We start from the raw sequence: 20,686 nt of genomic DNA, 5'->3' as shown, positions 1-20,686 counted from the left end.
CAATCTTGATTCCTTGTATTTCTTTATTTTGTCTGATTGCCGTGGCTAGGACCTCCAGTACTATGTTAAATAACAGTGGAGAGAGTGGGCATCCCTGTCTAGTTCCCGATCTCAGCGGAAATGCTTTCAGCTTCTCGCTGTTCAATATAATGTTGGCTGTGGGTTTACCATAGATGGCCTTTATTATGTTGAGGTACTTGCCCTCTATTCCCATTTTGCTGAGAGTTTTTATCATGAATGGATGTTGAACTTTGTCAAATGCTTTTTCAGCATCTATGGAGATGATCATGTGGTTTTTGCCTTTCTTTTTGTTGATGTGGTGGATGATGTTGATGGACTTTCGAATGTTGTACCATCCTTGCATCCCTGGGATGAATCCCACTTGGTCATGGTGTATGATCCTTTTGATGTATTTTTGAATTGGGTTTGCTAATATTTTGTTGAGTATTTTTGCATCTACGTTCATCAGGGATATTGGTCTGTATTTTTCTTTTTTGGTGGGGTCTTTGCCTGGTTTTGATATTAGGGTGATGTTAGCTTCATAGAATGAGTTTGGGAGTATCCCCTCCTCCTCTATTTTTTGGAAAACTTTAAGGAGAATGGGTATTATGTCTTCCCTGTATGTCTGATAAAATTCCGAGGTAAATCCATCTGGCCCGGGGGTTTTGTTCTTTGGTAGTTTTTGGATTACCGCTTCAATTTCGTTGCTGGTAATTGGTCTGTTTAGATTTTCTGTTTCTTCCTGGGTCAATCTTGGAAGGTTATATTTTTCTAGGAAGTTTTCCATTTCTCCTAGGTTTCCCAGCTTGTTAGCATATAGGTTTTCATAGTATTCTCCAATAATTCTTTGCATTTCCGTGGGGTCCGTCGTGATTTTTCCTTTCTCGTTTCTGATACTGTTGATTTGTGTTGACTCTCTTTTCTTCTTAATAAGTCTGGCTAGAGGCTTATCTATTTTGTTTATTTTCTCGAAGAACCAGCTCTTGGTTTCATTGATTTTTGCTATTGTTTTATTCTTCTCAATTTTATTTATTTCTTCTCTGATCTTTATTATGTCCCTCCTTCTGCTGACCTTAGGCCTCATCTGTTCTTCTTTTTCCAATTTCGATAATTGTGACATTAGACCATTCATTTGGGATTGCTCTTCTTTTTTAAATATGCTTGGATTGCTATATACTTTCCTCTTAAGACTGCTTTTGCTGTGTCCCACAGAAGTTGGGGCTTAGTGTTGTTGTTGTCATTTGTTTCCATATATTGCTGGATCTCCATTTTGATTTGGTCATTGATCCATTGATTATTTAGGAGCGTGTTGTTAAGCCTCCATGTGTTTGTGAGCCTCTTTGCTTTGTTTGTACAGTTTATTTCTAGTTTTATACCTTTGTGGTCTGAAAAGTTGGTTGGTAGGATTTCAATCTTTTGGAATTTTCTGAGGCTCTTTTTGTGGCCTAGTATGTGGTCTATTCTGGAGAATGTTCCATGTGCACTTGAGAAGAATGTATATCCCGCTGCTTTTGGATGTAGAGTTCTATAGATGTCTATTAGGTCCATCTGCTCTACTGTGTTGTTCAGTGCTTCCGTGTCCTTACTTATTTTCTGCCCAGTGGATCTATCCTTTGGGGTGAGTGGTGTGTTGAAGTCTCCTAGAATGAATGCATTGCAGTCTATATCCCCCTTTAGTTCTGTTAGTATTTGTTTCACATATGCTGGTGCTCCTGTGTTGGGTGCATATATATTTAGAATGGTTATATCCTCTTGTTTGACTGAGCCCTTTAACATTATGTAGTTTCCTTCTTTATCTCTTGTTACTTTGTTTTGAAGTCTATTTTGTCTGATATTAGTACTGCAACCCCTGCTTTCTTCTCACTGTTGTTTGCTTGAAGTATGTTTTTCCATCCCTTGACTTTTAGTCTGTACATGTCTTTGGGTTTGAGGTGAGTTTCTTGTAAGCAGCATATAGATGGGTCTTGCTTTTTTATCCATTCTCTTACTCTGTGTCTTTTGATTGGTGCATTCAACCCATTAACATTTAGGGTGACTATTGAGAGATATGTACTTATTGCCATTGCAGGCTTTAAGTTCTTTGTTACCAAAGGTTCAAGGTTAGCCTCTTTAGTATCTTACTGCCTAACTTAGCTCGCTTATTGAGCTGTTATATACACTGTCTGGAGATTCTTTTCTTCTCTCCCTTCTTGTTCCTCCTCCTCGATTCTTCATATGTTGGGTGTTTTGTGCTGTGCTCTTTCTAGGAGTGCTCCCATCTAGAGCAGTCCCTGTAAGATGTTCTGTAGAGGTGGTTTGTGGAAAGCAAATTCCCTCAGCTTTTGTTTGTCTGGGAATTGTTTAATCCCACCATCATATTTGAATGATAGTCATGCTGGATACAGTATCCTTGGTTCAAGGCCCTTCTGTTTCATTGTATTAAATATATCATGCCATTCTCTTCTGGCCTGTAGGGTTTCTGTTGTGAAATCTGACGTTAGCCTGATGGGTTTCCCTTTATAGGTGACCTTTTTCTCTCTAGCTGCCTTTAACACTCTTTCCTTGTCCTTGATCTTTGCCATTTTAATTATTATGTGTCTTGGTGTTGCCCTTTTTGGATCCTTTCTGTTGGGGGTTCTGTGTGTTTCCGTGGTCTGTTCGATTACTTCCTCCCCCAGTGTGGGGAAGTTTTCAGCAATTATTTCTTCTAAGATACTTTCCATCGCTTTTCCTCTCTCTTCTTCTTCTGGGACCCCTATAATATGGATATTTTTCATTTTGGATTGGTCACACAGTTCTTTTAATATTGTTTCATTCCTGGAGATCCTTTTGTCTCTCTCTATGTCAGCTTCTATGCATTCCTGTTCTCTGATTTCAATTCCATCAATGGCCTCTTGCATCCTATCCATTCTGCTTATGAACCCTTCCAGAGTTTGTTTCATTCCTGCGATCTCCTTTCTGGCATTTGTGATCTCCTTCCGGACTTCATCCCATTTCTCTTGCGTATTTCTCTGCATCTCTGTCAGCATGTTTATGATTCTTATTTTGAATTCTTTTTCAGGGAGACTGGTTAGGTCTGTCTCCTTCTCTGGTGTTGTCTCTGTGATCTTTGTCTGCCTGTAGCTTTGCCTTTTCATGGTGATAGGAATAGTCTGCAGAACTGGGACGAGTGACGGCTGGAAGGACTTCCTTTCTTGTTGGTTTGTGGCCCTCCTCTCCTGGGAGAACAGCGACCTCTAGTGGCTTGTGCTGTGCAGCTGCACGCAGACAGGGTTTCTGCTTCCTGCCCGGCTGCTATGGAGTTAATCTCTGCTGTTGCTGTGGGCGTGGCCTAGCTCGGGCAGCTATTCCGAAATTGTGGAGTCGCGTTGGAGCAGGAGCTGCTGGGAGGCTATTTATCTCCGTAAGGGGCCTCCCTGCTCCCTGCAGCCCAGGGTTTAGGGTGCCCAGAGGTCCCGGATTCCCTACCTCTGGATTAAGTGGCCCGCCCTGCCCCTTTAAGACTTCCAAAAAGCACCCGCCAAAACAAAACAAGGCCCACCAAAAAATAAAGAAAAAAAAATTTTCTTAATTAAAAATAAAAAAAAAGTTTTTAATTAAAAAAAAAAGGCGGTCGTTCGTTTTTCTTTATTCTCCGGTGCCAGCCTCAGGCCTCTGCTCACCGGTCGGTCTTTCTGCCCTGTTTCCCTAGTATTGGGGTCCCTATCCCTTTAAGACTTCCAAAAAGCGCTCGCCAAAACAAAACAGCAAAAAAGCAAAAAAAAATGGTCGCGCGCTTTTCTTATGTCCTCTGTCGCCCAGCCTCTAGTGCCTGCTCACTGTTCTTGCTGCCCTGTTTTCCTAGTATCCAGGGCCCTGCACTCTGGCCTGGATGGCTGGGGCTGGGTGTTCGGCAGTCCTGGGCTCTGTCTCCCTCCCGCTTTGCCTGCTCTTCTCCCGCCGGGAGCTGGGGGGAGGGGCGCTCAGCTCCCGCCGGGCCAGGGCTTGTATCTTACCCCCTTCGTGAGCTGCTGGGTTCTCTCAGGTGCGGATGTGGTCTGGATATTGTCCTGTGTCCTCTGGTCTTTATTCTTGGAAGGGTTGTCTTTGTTATATTTTCATAGATATATGTTGTTTTGGGAGGAGATTTCCGCTGCTCTACTCACGCCGCCATCTTCCGCCCCTCCCCCAGATTAAGCATTCTTAATAGCCAAGTTTCACAATCAGAAAAAAAAATCTTTCTTTTTTACTCTGCATTACACAAACAAGTCATATCTAATTCTCTGAAGTGAAAATGCCATAAAAGATATATACATATACATTCTTTCAGCTAAATTGGTGCCATAAAGCTGTATTACAAACATGAATAAATACTTTTCTGCAGTGATGTTTCAGGCTATACAGATACAGTTTAGAGACATTTTGGTTTCTTCTACCTTTACAGGATAAGCCATTACTATATATTATTAAAGACAAAACTGTTGGGTTATAGCATTTTTAATATGGTGAACCTCGGCCAAATATTGAATATAGCATTTATTTTATTGCTTTTGACATCTCTTGTTTAAAGGCTTTCAGAAATGAAAAATTCCAATGAAAGCCATACTGAAGTTTATTGATATAATCTCTATAAAGGAAAATCTCAATAAAAATTTATGTCACCTCATTTAATGGGAAGACAGGAAACGGAATCATTCTTGGAGACATTTTTAAATGGTCAGTCAGGTATAATTTAACTATTTCCTGGATATCTTTATGCTATTGGGGATTACAGCATATATTTGCAGAAGTGTTTTGTTGATGCCTTTTTCCTCTACAAAGAACTTAATGACAGTTATGACAACATGCCACACTACACTCACTTTACTAAAACAATTCAGATAAAATATTAGTATAGTTAAAATGTTATCTAGGATTTATAAATAATATACTAATTCCCTTATTTTCCTATGGTTTTATGGTTCTTAAAGATCTCTGTCTGTTAGTATATGTATGTGATAAGGGTAACTGATATGCTATTAAGAGCTCTGTAGAGAGCTATGCTATAATGCTGTTAAATATTAGATGCTTACTATGTTGAATTGTATTAAAAGCTAAGTTTGGACACATAAACAATGAACTTTTGTGTAATTATATGTGTGAATATAACAAACCCCTAATGGTCCCATAAGTAAATAAGAATTATTTATGCTCTAATAATATGGATGTTATGATAAATTTTTTAACAACTTTACACATGTGTGTATATCCTCTATACTAAAATTTTAATTATTTGTGTGTGTGTATGTGTATAGGAAATTTTTAGAAACAAAATTTGAGCATTTTTCTTTTTTATTAAATTATGTAGATATGTGGGGCTGAATAACTGTGAGGTGATCTTTAAAGATAAACAATTTTCATATATAAGATTTTTGACATGTACATATGACTACAGTTCTAAATAATTCTTTATTAGAATTAGCAATACCTGGTCCATGTTGTTCTCTATTTAAATATCCTGATGCATATGCACACACTTACTTCCAGAAGGTTTGTGGCAATTACATTCTCATCAGTATTCCATTGAACACACTCTGAAAAATATTTGTGTTCAATGTTTATAAATATTATATGTGAAATATCATATTATTTTTGTTTAACTTGTGTTATTTTTTATTATATTTAAAGTGAATGTACAGTTACATGTTTTGGTCCCTATATTTTAGTCACCGTGTTTTTTGGAAGTACTTTTAATTTGTAAGGTATAATTAAAATTTGGAATATTATTATACCTTGATTTCAATGTAAGAGGTCTTTACAAATTAATAATACAAACTTTTTGGCTTCTGTTAGTGTTGAAAACAATTTTCATATTTGGCATTAACTTTTCCCTTCATAGCTGTGGAAGGGATGGTACAGCACGATGGTTAAAAGATGGAGGCTTTCCTGTGTACTATGATCACTTCACATACAAATTGACTTCTTTGTGCCCATGTTTTTTCATCTATAAAAGGAGGCTAATATTAATACCATTATCATAGGGATTTTCTTTAAGGGTAAATGAATCAGTGTGTACATACAGCATCTTAGAGTTATATGTGCCTTATGATAGTTTCCAATAAATGTTGCCTATTTTTATGGACACTATTTTTTACAGCTTTTGAAATATAATTCACATATCATTTAATCTGCTCCTTTATTTATTTTTACCAGCAAAATGGGGTTTATTCAGAAATAGCAAAGAATTGCAATACAGAACAAGCAAGCTACAGCAAAACCATAGGGAAGTCCACAGAACAAAGGAGAGAACTGGCTCTCTTACAGAGGAATGGAAGGAGTTGGGTCCGTTGATATAATAAATAGTCCACTGGAGGAAACTGGAAGTTTGAAATATCATAGCTTCTCTTTTCTTTATTTTCTTATTGCGTTAAAGTTGATATACAATATTACATTGGTTTCAGATGTATAACATAGTGACCCAATAATTGTATACATTACTAGATGATTGCCACAATAAGTGTAGTTACCCCATTATCATACCAAGATATTACAATATTATTGGTTATATTCTCTATGTTGTACTTCCATTCCTATGTTGAACTTATTGCAGTTTGCAGTTTGTACCTCTTTATCCCTCTCACCTATTTCGCACCCCTACTTAACCCTTCCCAATAGTAACCGATAGTCTGTTGTCTGTATTTGTGGGTCTATTTCTTTTCCATTTGTCTTTTAGATTCCACATTCAAGTGAAATCAAATGGTATTATCTTTCTCTGCCTGCCTTATTTCACTTAACATGATATCCTTTAGGTCCATCCATGTTGTAAATGGCAAGATTTCCTTCTTTTTTATTGCTGAGTAATATGTCATTATGTAAATTTACCACATCTTCTTTATCCATTCATGTATTGATCGGCACTTTGGTTGCTTCCATATCTTTGCTATTGTAAATAATGTTGCAATGAGCATACGTGTGCAAATATCTTTTCAAAGTAGTTACTTGGTTTTCTTCGGATAAATTCCTAACAGTGGCATTGCTGGGTCATATGTTATGTCTATTTTAGTTTCTTGAGGAAGCTCCATATTATTTTCCAGTGTCTGGACCAATTCCCACTAACAATGTAACAGGGTTTCCTTTTGTCCACATCCTCAGCAACACTGTTATTTCTTGTCATTTGTATAGTGGCCATTTTGACTGGTGTGAAGAGGTACTTCACTGTGGTTCTGATTTGCATTTCCCTAATGATTAGTGATGTGGAACATCTTTTCATGTGTCTGTTGGTTATCTGTATGTCTCCTTTGTAAAAACATCTGTTCAGGTCTTCTACCCATTTTTAATTAGGTTACTTGTGTTTTTTAAAATGTTTATTTGCATGAGTTCTTTATATATTTTAGGAATTAGTCCCTTACTGGATATACAATTTGCAAATCTATCTCCCATATGGTAGGTTCCCTTTTCTGTTTTTTTAAAGGCTTCCTTTATTGAGCAAAAGTTTTTTGGTTTGCTGTAGCACCACTTCTTTATTTTTGCTTTTGTTTCCCTTGCTTGGGCAGACACATCCAGAAAGAAATTTCTCATGCTGATGTTCACAAAATTCTTACTATGTCTTCTTCCAAGAGTTTTATGGTTTCCTGTCTTACATTTAGGTCTCTAATCCATTTAAAGTTTAGTTCTGTGTGTGGTGTCAGACAGTGATCTAGTTTCATTGTCTTCCATGTAGCTGTCCAGTTTTCCCAACACCATTTCTTGAAGAGACTGTCTTTTTTCTATTGTATATTCATGGCTCCTTTGTCATATATTTACTAACTATTTATGCATGGATTTATTTATGGGTTCTCTATTCTGTTCCACTGATCTATGGGTCAGTTTTTGTGCCAGTACCTTACTGTTATTAAAACTGTGATTTACACTGTAGCTTTGTAGCATAGCTTGAAATCAGGGAGCATGATACCCCAAGCTTTGTTCTTTCTCAAGATTGCTTTAGCTATTCAGGGTCTTTTGTGGTTCCGTATAAATTCTAGGATTGTTTTCTCTAGTTAATTGAAAAATGCCATTGGTGTTTTGATAGGGATTTCATTGAATCTGTAAATTGCTTTGGGCCTTTTGACAATATTAATTCTTCCTATCCATGAGCGTTGGATAATTTCCATTTGTTTGTGTCTTCTTTAGTTTCTTTTATGAGTGTCTTATAGTTTTCAGAGTACAGGTCTTTTACGTCCTTGGTTCGGTTTATTCCTAGATACTTTATTCTTTTTGATGCAATTATAAATGGAGTTGTTTTCTTGATTTCTCTATCTGCTAGTTTGTTTAGTATATAAGGCAGTCAACAGATTTCTGTATAACAATTTTGAATCCTGCAAATTTGCTGAACCCATTTATTAGTTCTAGTAGCTTTTTGATGGAGTTTTTAGGGTATTCAATATATATATATATCTATAGTATCATATTATCTGCAAATATTAAGTTTTACTTCTTCCTTATCAATTTGTATGTCTTGTTTCTTTTTCTTATCTGATTACCATGGTTAGAACTTCTAGTACTAGGTTGAATAAAATAATGAGAATGGGCATTCTTGTCTTGTTCCAAATCTTAGAGGAAAAATTTTCAGCTTTTCACTGTTGACTATGATGGTGGCTATGGGTTTGTCATATATGGCCTTTATTATGTTGAGGTATGTTCCCTTTCTATTCATTTTGCTGAGAGATTTTAATCCTGAATGGATGTTTAATTTTGTCAAATGTATTTAGATGATCATGTGGTTTTTATCCTTCCTTATGTTAAGATGGAGTACCACATTTGGTGGACTAGTGGATACTATACTATCTTTGCATGCCTGGAATAAATTCCACTTGGTTGTGATGAATGATCCTCTTGAGGTATTTTTGAAATTCCATTTGCTAATATTTTATTGAATACTTTTGTATCTATGTTCATCAGGGATATTGGTTTGTAGTTTTTTTGGGTTTTTTTTGCAGTGTTTTTAGTTATGGTATTAGAATAATACTGGCCTTGGAGAATGATTCTGGAGCTATTCCCCCCTCTTCTGTTTTTTTGAATACTTTAAGGATGGGTATTAGCTCATCATAAACGTTTGGCAGAATTCACCTGTGAAGCAATCTGGTCCCTGGACTTTTTGTTTTTTGGGAGCTTTTTGATTACGACTTGAATTTCATTACAAGTAATCAGTCCCTTAAGACTTTCTGCTTCTTCCTGGAGAGTTGTGGAAGGTTGGAAATTTCTAAGAATTTATCCATTTTTTTCTAAGTTGTCCAATTTATTAGCATATAATTTTTCATAGAATATGCTTATAATTTGAATATCTATGTTGTCGGTTGTAATTTCTACTTTTTCATTTTTGATTTTGTGGTGTGTTCTTTTTTTCTTGATGTTTAGCTAAGTGTTTGCCTATTTTGTTTATATTCTCAAAGAAGCAACTCTTGGTTTCATGGATGTTTTTCTACTGTTTTCTTAGTCTTTATTTTATTTATTTCTGCTCTGATCTTTATTATGTTTCTCATTCTACAAATTTGAGGCTTTATACTTCTTTTTCTACTTCCTTTAGTTGTAGGGTTATATTTTTTTATTTGAGCTTGTTTTTGTTTCTTGAGCTGGCTTGTGTTGCTATAAATGTCCTTTTAGCAACACAAGCCATACTGTAGGATGCATTTTGTTCTCCTGATGGTGTCTTTTGTTGTACAGAAGCTTTTTAGCATGATGTAATCCCATTTGTTCAGACCTTTTAGAACTGTTTTTTCTGCATGCGACCTATTTCAAATCATTGTGTTTCTGTTTTCATTTGTTTCTATGTATTGTTTGATTTCTACTTGGTTCAGTTCCTTGATTCATGGTTTATTTAGAAGCATGCTGTTTAGCTTCTATATGTTTGTATTTTATCCATATTTTTTCTTGTAATTGATTTCTGGTTTCACACCAGTTTGGTCTGAGAAGATGCTTGATGTAATTTCAATTTTCTTAACTGTGTTGAGACTTTCTTTGTGTTCTAGTATGTGATCTATTCTGGAGATCATTCTATGTGCATTTGAGAAAAAGGGAAAAATGTGTATTCTGTTGCTTTTGGGTAGAATATTCTATAAATATCTGTTAAGTCCTTCTGTTTAATGTGTCATTCAGCTCCTCTATTTCCTTTTTATTTTCTGTCTGGCTGATTTATCCCTTGATGTAAGTGGGGTGTTAAAGTTCCCCATACTTTAACATACAATAATACCTAGTATTATTATGTTATCAATTTCTTCCTTTAGGTCTGATAGTATTTGGTTTATATTTAGGTGCACCTATGTTGGATGCACAGATATTTATGAATGTTATATCCTGTTGGACTCATCCTTTTATCATTATGTAATATCTTTCTTTGTCTTTTCTTACCTTTTCGTTTTGGAGTCTATTTTGACTGATATAAATATTGCAACTCCAGCTTTCTTTTCATCTCTATTTGCATGGTATATCTTTTTTGATCCCTTCAGTTCCACTCTGTGTCCTTAGTTAAATAAGTCTCTTGTAGGCAGCAAGTAAATGGTACTTTAAAAGAAACCCATTCAGTCACCCTATGTATTTTAATTAGAGCATTAGAGCATTTACATTTAAAGTAATTATCAGTATGTATTTCTTATTGCCATTTTGTTAAATTTTTCTTGGATATTTTTGTTATTGGTCTTATCTTTTTTCTTTTGCTGTCTCTTGTGTTTTATGATATTCTTTAGTGTTGTAGCTGGGTTCACTTCTCTCTTTTTGTATTTTAAGTTTTTGGAGTTCTTATATGACATCCTATGAATATAACAATCTATAATAAGCAAATGGTCACTTAAGTTTGAACGCATTCTAACAGAACTACCTACACCACTCCTTTCTGTTTGATGTATATAATGTATATAATACCTTCTTTTTTTTTTTACAATGCTTGTAGATTAATTAAACTTTTTTTCTTATTTTGGTATCATTAATATACAATCACATGAGCAATACTGTGTTACTAGATTCCCCCCATTATCAAGACCCCACTACATACCCCATTAGTCACTGTCCATCAGTGTAGTAAAATGTTATAGAGTCACTACTTGCCTTCTCTGTGCTATACTGCTTACCCCGTGCCCCCCATGTTATGTGTGCTAATTGTAATGCCCCTTATTTCCCTTCTCCTTTGCTTCCCATGCGTCCCCACCCGTCACTTTTCCTTTGGTATTTGTTAGTTCATTCTTGGGTTCTGTGAGTCTGCTGCTGTTTTACTCCTTCAGTTTTTGCTCTATTGTTATACTCCACAGATGAGGGAAATCATATGGTACTTTTCTTTCTGCTTATTTCACTGAGCACAATACCCTCTAGCTCCATCCATGTTGTTGTAAATGGTAGGATTTGTTTTCTTCTTATGGCTGAATAATATTCCATTGTGTATATGTACCACATCTTCTTTATCCATTCATCTACTGATGGATACTTAGGTTGCTTCCATTTCTTGGCTATTGTAAATAGTACTGTGATAAACCTAGGGATGCATATGTCTTTTTGAATTTGGGCTCCTACATTCTTAGGATATATTCTTAGGAGTGGAATTCCTGGGACAAATGGTATTTCTATTTTTACTTTTCTGAGGAACGTCAATACTGCTTTCCACAATGGTTAAACTAATTTACATTCCCACCAGAAGTGTAGGAGAGTTCCCCTTTCTCTGCATTGTCACCAAAATTTATTGTTGTTTGTTTTTTGGAAGTTGGCCATTCTAACTGGTGTGAGGTGACATCTCATAGTGGTTTATATTTGCATTTCTCTAATGATTAGCGAGGTAGAGCATCTTTTCAGGTGCCTGCTGGCCATCTGAATTTCTTCTTTGGAGAAGTGTCTGTTCATATCCTCTGCCTATTGTTTAACAGGGTTATTTGCTTTTTGGTTGTTGATGTGTGTGAGTTACTTATATATTTTGGATGTTAACCCCTTGTCGGAAATGTCATTTACAAATATATTTTCCCATACTGTAGAATGCATTTTGTTCTTCTGATGGTGTCTTTTGTTGTACAGAAGCTTTTTAGCATGATGTAATCCCATTTGTTCAGTTTTATTTTGTATCCCTTGCCCAAGGAGATGTGTTCAGAAAAAAGTTGCTCATGTTTATATTCAACAGAGTTTTGCCTATGTTTTCTTCTAAGAGTTTTATGGTTTCATGACTTACATTCAGGTCTTTGATCCATTTTGAGGTTACTTTTGTGTATGGTGTTACAGAATAATTCAGTTAAATTTACTTGCATGTAGCTGTCCAATTTTTCCAACAACAGTGGTTGAAGAGGCTGTCATTTCCCCATTTTATATCCATGGCTTCTTTATCATATATTAATTGACCATATATGCTTGGGTTTGTATCTGGGCTCTCATTATCTCAGATAATCTGTTCCATTGGTCTATGGGTTGGTTCTTGTACCATTACCAAATTGTCTTTATTACTATGGCTTTGTACTAGGGCTTGAAGTCAGAGAGCGTAATCCTCCCCACTTTATTCTTCCTTCTTAGGATTGCTTTGGTTATTTGGGGTCTTTGGTAGATCCATATGAATTTTTAAACTATTTGCTCTAGTTCATTAAAGAATGCTGTTGGTATTTTGATAGGAATTGCATTGAATCTGTAGAATACTTTAGGCAGTATGGCCATTTTGACAATATTATTTCTCCCTTTCCATGAGCATGGGATGTGTTTCCATTTATTGGTATATTCTTTAATTTCTCTTGTGTGCCTCGTAGTTTTAAGAGTATAGGTCTTTCACTTCCTTGATTAGGTTTATTCCTAGGTATCTTATTTCTTTTGATGCAATTGTGAATAGAATTTTTTTCCTGATTTTTCTTTCTGCTAATTCATTGTTAGTGTATAGGAATGCAACAGATTTCTGCATATTAATTTTGCATCCTGCAACTTTGCTGAATTCACCTATTAGATCTACTAGTTTTGGAGGGATTCTTTAGGGTTTTTTATGTACAATATCATGTCATCTGCTAACAGGGACAGTTTCACTTCTTCCTTGCCAATCTGGATGCCTTTTATTTCTTTGTGTTGTCAGACTGCCATGACTAGGACCTCCAGAACTATGCTGAATAATAATGGGGAGAGTGGACATCCTTGTGTTGTTCCTGACCTTAAAGGAAAAGCTTTCAGATTCTCACTCTTAAGTATGATGTTGACTGTGGGTTTGTCATATATGTCCTTTATTATTTTGTGGTACTTGTCCTCTGTACCCATTTTGTTGAGAGTTTTTTCATAAACGGATGTTGAATTTTGTTGAATGCTTTTTCAGCATCTATGGAGATGATCATGTTGGTTTTGTCCTTCTTTTTGTTGATGTGGTGGATGATGTTGATGGATTTTCAAATGTTGTACCATTCTTGCATCCCTGGAATTAATCCTACTTGATGATGATGGATGAACTTTTTGGTGTATTTTTGAATTTGGTTTGCTAATATTTTGTTGAGTATTTCTGCATCTATGTTCATTAAGGATATTGGTCTGTAATTTTCTTTTTATGTGGTGTCTTTTTCTGGTTTTGGTATTAGAGTGATTCTGGCCTCATAGAATGAATATGGAAGTATTCCCTCTTCTACTTTTTTGGAAAACTTTAAGGAAAATGGGTATTAGGTCTTCACAAAATGTTTGATGAAATTCAGCAGTGAAAGATTTGGTCCAGGGGTTTTGTTCTTAGGTAGTTTTTTGATTACCAATTCAATTTCCTTTCTGGTATTTGGTCTATTCAGATTTTATGTTTCTTCCTGGGTCAGTTTTGGAAGGTTGTATTTCAGTCTTTTTAAATTTACTGAGGCTCTTTTTGTGGCCTAGTATATGATCTATTCTTGAAAATGTTCCATGTGCACTTGAGAAGAATGTATATCCTGTTGCTTTTGGATGGAGTGTTCTGTAGATGTCTGTTAGGTCCATTTGTTGTAATATATTGTTCAGTGCCTCTGCCTCTTTTCTTATTTTCTGTCTGGTTGATCTGTCCTTTGGAGTAAGTGGTGTGTTCAAGTCTCCTAAAAGAAATACATTGCATTCTATTTATCCCTTTAACTTTGTTAGTATTTGTTTCACATATGTAGGTGATCCTGTTTTGGGTGCATAGGTATTTATAATAGTTATATCCTCTTGCTGGACTGACCTCTTTATCATTATGTTAATGTCCTTCTTTTCTTTGTCTCTTGTTACTTTCTTTGTTTTTATGTCTATTTTCTCTGATACAAGTATTGCAACTCCTGCTTTTTTCTCCCTATTATTTGCATGAAATAACTTTTTCCATCCCTTTACTGTCAGTCTGTGTATGTCTTTGTGTTTGAAGTGAGTATCTTGTAGGCAGCATATAGATGGGTCTTGTTTTTTTATCCAATCAGTGACTTTATATCTTTTGATTGGTGCATTCAGACCATTTATATTTAGGGTGATTATTGATAGGTATGTACTTATTGCCACTGCAGGCTTTAGATTCATGGTTACCAAAGGTTCAAGGGTAATTCCCTTAATGTCTAACAGTCTCATTTAACTCACATAGTAGGCTACTACAAACAGACACTAAAGGTTCTTTTTTTTCCTTTTTCTTTCTCCTCCATTCTTTATATAATAGGTATCATATTCTGTACTCTTTGTCTATCCCTTGATTGACTTTTGGGGTATTTGATTTGATTTTGCATCTGCTTGGTAATAATTGTTCTACTTTCTTCACTGTGGTTTTATTTCCACTGGTGACAGCTATTCAGCTTTATGAACACTTCCATCTATAGCAGTCCCTCTAAAATGCACTGTAGAGGTGGTTTGTGGGAAGTAAATAGTCTCAGCTTTTGCTTATCTGAAAATTGTTTAATCCCTCCTTTAAAATTAAATGATAACCCTTCCAGGTATAGTATTCTTGGTTCGAGGCCCTTCTGCTTTATTGCATTAAGTATATCATGCCACTCCCTTCTGGCCTGTTAGGTTTCTATCGAGAAGTCTGATGATAGCCTGATAGGTTTTCCTTTGTATGTGATCTTTTTTCTCTCTTTGGCTGATTTTAAAAGTCTGTCCTTATCCTTGATCTTTGCCATTTTAATTACTGTATGTCTTGGTGTTGTATTCCTTGGGTCCCTTTGGTTGGGAGATCTGTGCACCTCCATGGCCTGAGAGAGTATCTCCTTCCCCAGATTGGGTCGGGGGAGGGGGGTCTAGCAATTACCTACTCAAATACACTTTGTAACCCTTTTTCTCTCTCTTCTTCTTCTGGTACCCCTATAATGCAATTATTATTCCATTTGGATTAGTCACACAGTTCTAATAATACTCTTTCATTCTTAGAGACAATTTTTTCTTCCTGTGCCTCAGCTTTTTTGTATTCCTCTTCTCTAATTTCTCTTCCATTTACCGTCTTTTCTACTACATCTAATCTGCTTTTAAATCCCTCCACTGTATGTTTCATTTCAGATATGGGATTTCTTAATGATTGAATCTCTGTCGTAAATTTGTCTCTTGAGTTCTTGAATATTTTTCTGTACCTGCATGAGCATGTTTATGACTTTTATTTTGAACTCTCTTTCAGGAAGCTTGGTGAGTTCAGTTTCATTTGGCCTTTTTCTACTGTTTGTGTGATTTTAGGTTGAACCAGCTCCCTTTGACATTTCATACTTGTATGTGGCACCCTTTAGTGCCCAGAAGCTCTAGACTTTGTAGCTGCTCAGCCCCTGGAGTGATGTCGGGAGTTGCAGGGAGCTGCCCTGGTGCCTGGGGTGTGGAAATGGCTGTTTCCTGCTTCCAGGCTGCTGTGCCTGTCTCCACTGTAAGAACCAGTGGGCCGAGTACACAGGTGTAAGCCCCTGTGCTTTGCATTTGTAGCTGTCATAGATGGGGCCTCCCTCTGGCTGGCCTGACGCTGGGGCAGAAACTGCCAGTTTGCAAGCCAGTGCTGTCAGGCCAGGAGTAAGGCACAGCAGGCTGCATTATCACACAGGGTTGCCATGGTGCTGAGTAGCCAGCCTGGGGGTTGGATCACCTGAAACTCCTGAAAGCTCCCAACCTGCTGGGCAGAGCATGCCCAGACAACATTGTCCACCTATCCCCTCTCCCGTTCAACAAGCTCCATGCAAACCCCGTCCAGTCAGCAGCCCTTTCACTGCTAGGAAGCCTCTCAGACCACCCTCCTTTCCTTTGTCCCAGAGCAGCTGGATGTGGATCCCTGTCCTCCACAAATGGCTGGAATCTCAGTCTCTTCAAATATTCCACCTGTCTTAGCTTTCCAATCACACTAATCTCCAGATAACCATGCAAAGTTTTGTGCTCCCAAAGCAGATCTCCAGGACTGGGTGTTCAGCAGTCCTAATCTTCCTCCCCCTCCCTGCTCCATTTCTCTTTCTCCCATTGGTGAGCTGGGGTGGGGGAACGGCTTGGGTTCAGCCAGATCAAGGCTTTGGTAAGTTACCGTGTTTCATGAGGTCTGCTCTGTTCTCCCAGTGTATGCTGTGTGGCACAGACTTCTTTGCTATTCCTCGTTTAGGATTTGTTGTGTTAACTGTATTTTCATATTATATGTGGTTTTGGGTGTAGTCTCTCTCTCACCTCTCACACCAGCATCTTGAATTGTATATAATACCTTCTTTAACAACTTTTTATTAAATGATTCCCTTAACTAATTTTTAGTTGTAATTTTTTTGTTACTTTTGGCTTTTTGGCCTTCATATTAGTTTCCAAGTAATTGATATACTACCTCCACTATATATTTGCTTTACCTGTGGAAGTTTTTCTCTTTCTCAAGTTTCTTGTTCTATTTAGGATCTTTTCCTTTTCTCTTAAAGAAGTCCCTATACCATTTCTTGTAAGACTGGATTAATAGTGGTGAGCACTGAATTTATGTTTATTTGTGAAGTTCTTTATCTATCCTTGAATTCTGAATGATACCCTTGCTGGGTAGAGCACTCTTGGTTGGAGTTTTTTTTCTGTTCAGCCCTTTGAATATATTATTTATAACATTTCTATCTGGCCTGTAGAATGTCTACAGAAAAATCAGCTGATGATCTTATGGGGTTTTCCTTATATGTAATTTGTTACTTTTCTCTTGCTGCTTTTAAGATTCTGTTTTTGTCTTTCATCTTTGAAATTTTGATGATGATATGTAAACCTCCTTGGGTTCATCTTGTTTAGAGTTCTCTGTGCTTCCTGGATCTGTTAGACTGTTTCATTCCTCAGCTATTATCTAGAAGTTTTTCCACTTTATCTGTTCAAATAAATTTTCTGTTCCCTTCTCTCTCTCTGCTCCTTATGGGACTCCTGTAATGTGGATGTTAGGGTGTTTGATCTTGTCCCAGAGTTCTCTTACCCTATCCTAATTTCTTTTCATTCTTTCTTGCTTCTGCTGTTCAGCTTGAGTGCTTTCCATTACTCTATATTCCAAGTCCCTGATGTTTTTCTGTATCCTCTAGTCTGCTGTTCATCCCCTCCAGTGTGTTTTTTAGTTCATCTAATGAATTATTCATCTCTGGTTTGTTCCTTTTCCGACTTTCTCTTTGTTGAGGTCCTCTGGTATTGCTACTCAGGTCCAGTGAGTGTAATCATTGCTTTAAACTATTCAGCAGGGAGATTTGTCAACTCTGTTTCATTTAGCTTTTTTTCTGCACCTTGTTCTGTCATTTAGAGTGTATTCCTCTGTCTCCTCATTTTGTATGACTTTCTGTGCTTGGTTCTATGAACTAGTTTAAGGGGCTTACTCTTCCAGTCATGAAGGATTGACCTCGTGTAGGAGCATCCCCTGTGTAGACTGTATGGGTGCCTTGTGGTTTCAGTAAGCTGGAGGCCCAGTAAATGTGACAGGGTTTTACTGGTGCTGAGGCTCCCAGGGGCATGGCCTTGGGAGTGCAACAGGTGAGTCATATGGTAGCTTTAAGTTTAATTTTTTCAGGAACTGCCAGACTGTTTACCAGAACCATTGCACCACTTAACATTTACACCAGAAATGTATAAGCTTACAATTTCTCCTCATTCTTATCAATAGTTGTTATTATCTGTATTTTTCATCAAAGCAATCCTAATAGGTTCAAAGTGGTATCCCATTTTCATTTTGATTAGCATTCCCTAAGGGCTAATGATATTGAGAATCTTTTCACATGCTTTTTATCTATTGTATATCATTAGGACTTATTGATTCAGACTTTGTCCAGGTTTTAGTAGGGCTATTTGTCTTACTGAGTATTAAGAATTAATTTATATGCTAGATACAAGTCCTTTATCAAATATGACTTGCAAGTATCTTCTTCCATTCTGTAGGTTTTCAAAATGGTGTCCCTTGTAGAATAAAGATTTTAATTTTGATGATTTCTAAATTATATTTTGCTTTTGTTCCCAGCTTTTTGGTGTCATAAAATGAAACCATTGCCTAATCCAAGGTTACAAAACTTTAAACTGTGTTTTCTTTGTAGGAGTATAATAATTTTCACTCATTGTATTTGCATCTTTGAACCATATGATTTTTGTACATGGTGTGAGATAGTAGTCCAAGTATGTTTTACATGTGGATATTCAGTTGTTCGAATTCTAGTGGTTGAAAAGACTATTCATTCTCCATTGAATGGCCCTGACAGGCTTGTCAAATTTCAGTTAGCTGTAAATGTGAGTTTCTTTTAGACTCTCAGTTATGTTCTTCTGATCTGTTAAACAGGTAATGCATTGTCTTGATTAAAGCAGTTTTTTAGTAAGATTTGAAATTGAAAAGTATGACTCCACCAACTCAGTGATTCTTTTATAAGATTGTGTTGGCTATTAGGTTCTTTGACATTCCTTATGAATTTTAAAAATAGCTTGTCAATTTATGCGAAGAGTACAAATGAATTTTGTTGGTGGTTGTGGTGAATCTGTATATAAATTTGGGGAGTAGTCATTCTTAGGATTAAAAATACTGATCCATGAACATGTGCAATATTTCCACTACTTTAAATATTTAATTTCTTTCAATCCTGTCAAAATTTTTTAGATGAATGTTGGATTTTGTGAAATACTTCCTTTTCTGAATCTATTGATATTATATCTTCCTTACAGTATGGATGTTATGATTACATTAATCAATTGTCAAACGTTGAACCAGGCTTACAAAACTGAAATAAATCACATTTGATCATGGCGTATTATTATTATTAATATTTTTGATATTATGATATGTTAATATTTTTAAGGACTTTTATGTCCAGGTTCATATGAGATATTGGTCTGTATTTTTTTTCTTTTTATACAGCGGTAACAATGGCCTTGTAGAATGAGTTTGGAAAACTTCTCTTTGATTCTATTATATATAATAGATTGTAGAGAACTAGTGTTATTTATTTTACAAATGTTTTATAGATTTACCAGTGAATACATCTGGGTTTGCTGTATATTTTCTAAGGTTATTATTTTAAATTTATTTTTTATTAAGGTATGATTGATACACACTCTTATGAAGGTTTCACATGTAAAAAAAATGTGGTTACTACAGTTATCCAGATTATTAAGTACCCACCCATACCCCAAAGCAGTCACTGTCCATCAGTGCAGCAAGATGCCACAGATCCACTATGTGCCTTCTCTGTGTTACACTGTTTTCCCCATGATCCACGACACAATGTGTACTAAACATAATACCCCTCAATCCCCTTCTCCCTCTCTCCCCGCCCACCCTCCCACACTCCTCCCCTTTGGTAACCACTAGTTCATTCTTGGAGTCTCCAAGTCTGCAGCTATTTTGTTCCTTCAGTTTTGATTCATTGTTATACTCCACAAACGAGGGAAATCATATGGCATTTGTCTTTCTCTGCCTGGCTTATTACACTGAGCATAATGTCTGCCAGCTCCATCCATGTTGTTGGGCAAATGGTAGAATTTGTTTCTTTCTTATGGCTGAATAGTATTCCATTGTGTATATGTTCCACATCTTCTTTATCTATTCATCTACTGATGGACACTTAGGTTGCTCCCATATTTTGACTATTGTAAAAAGTGCTGCGATAAACATAGGGGTGCATATGTCTTTTTGAATCTGAGAAGTTGTATTCTTTGGGTAAATTCCAAGGAGTGGGATTCCCAGGTCAAATGGTATTTCTATTTTTAGATTTTTGAGGAACCTCCATATTGCTTTTCACAATGGTTGAACTACCTTAAATTCCCAGCAGCAGTGTAGGAGGGTTCCCCTTTCTTCACATCCTCACCAGCATTTGTTGTTCTTAGTCTTTTTGGTGCTGGCCATCCTTACTGGTGTGAGGTGATATCTCATTGTGGTTTTAATTTGTATTTCCCTGATGATGAGTGATGATGAGCATCTTATCATGTGTCTGTTGGCCATCTGAATTTCTTCTTTGGAGAACTGTCTCTTCATATCCTCTGCCCATTTGTTAATTGGTTTATCTGCTTTTTGGGTGTTGAGGTGGGTAAGTTCTTTCTACATTTTGGATCCTAACCCCTTGTCGGATATGTCATTTACAAATATATTCGCCCATACTGTAGGATGCCTTTTTGTTCTGTTGATGGTGTCCTTTGCTGTACAGAAACTTTTTAGTTTGATGTAGTCCCATGAGTTCATTTTTGCTTTTGTTTCCATTGCTTGAGGAGATGCGTTCAGGAAGAAGTTGCTCATGCTTATATTCAGGAGATGTCTGCCTATGCTGTCTTCTAAGAGTTTTATTGTTTCATGACTTACATTCAAGTCTTTGATCCATTTCGAGTTTACTTTTGTGTATGAGCTTAAACAATAATCCTGTTTCCTTCTCTTGCATGCAGCTGTGCAGTTTTG

The sequence above is a fragment of the Manis pentadactyla genome, chromosome 3 (genome assembly GCF_030020395.1).
Source record: "Manis pentadactyla isolate mManPen7 chromosome 3, mManPen7.hap1, whole genome shotgun sequence".
Lineage (NCBI taxonomy): Eukaryota > Metazoa > Chordata > Mammalia > Pholidota > Manidae > Manis > Manis pentadactyla.
The sequence above is the reverse complement of the archived record's forward strand: the minus strand, read 5'-3'. Positions refer to the sequence as shown.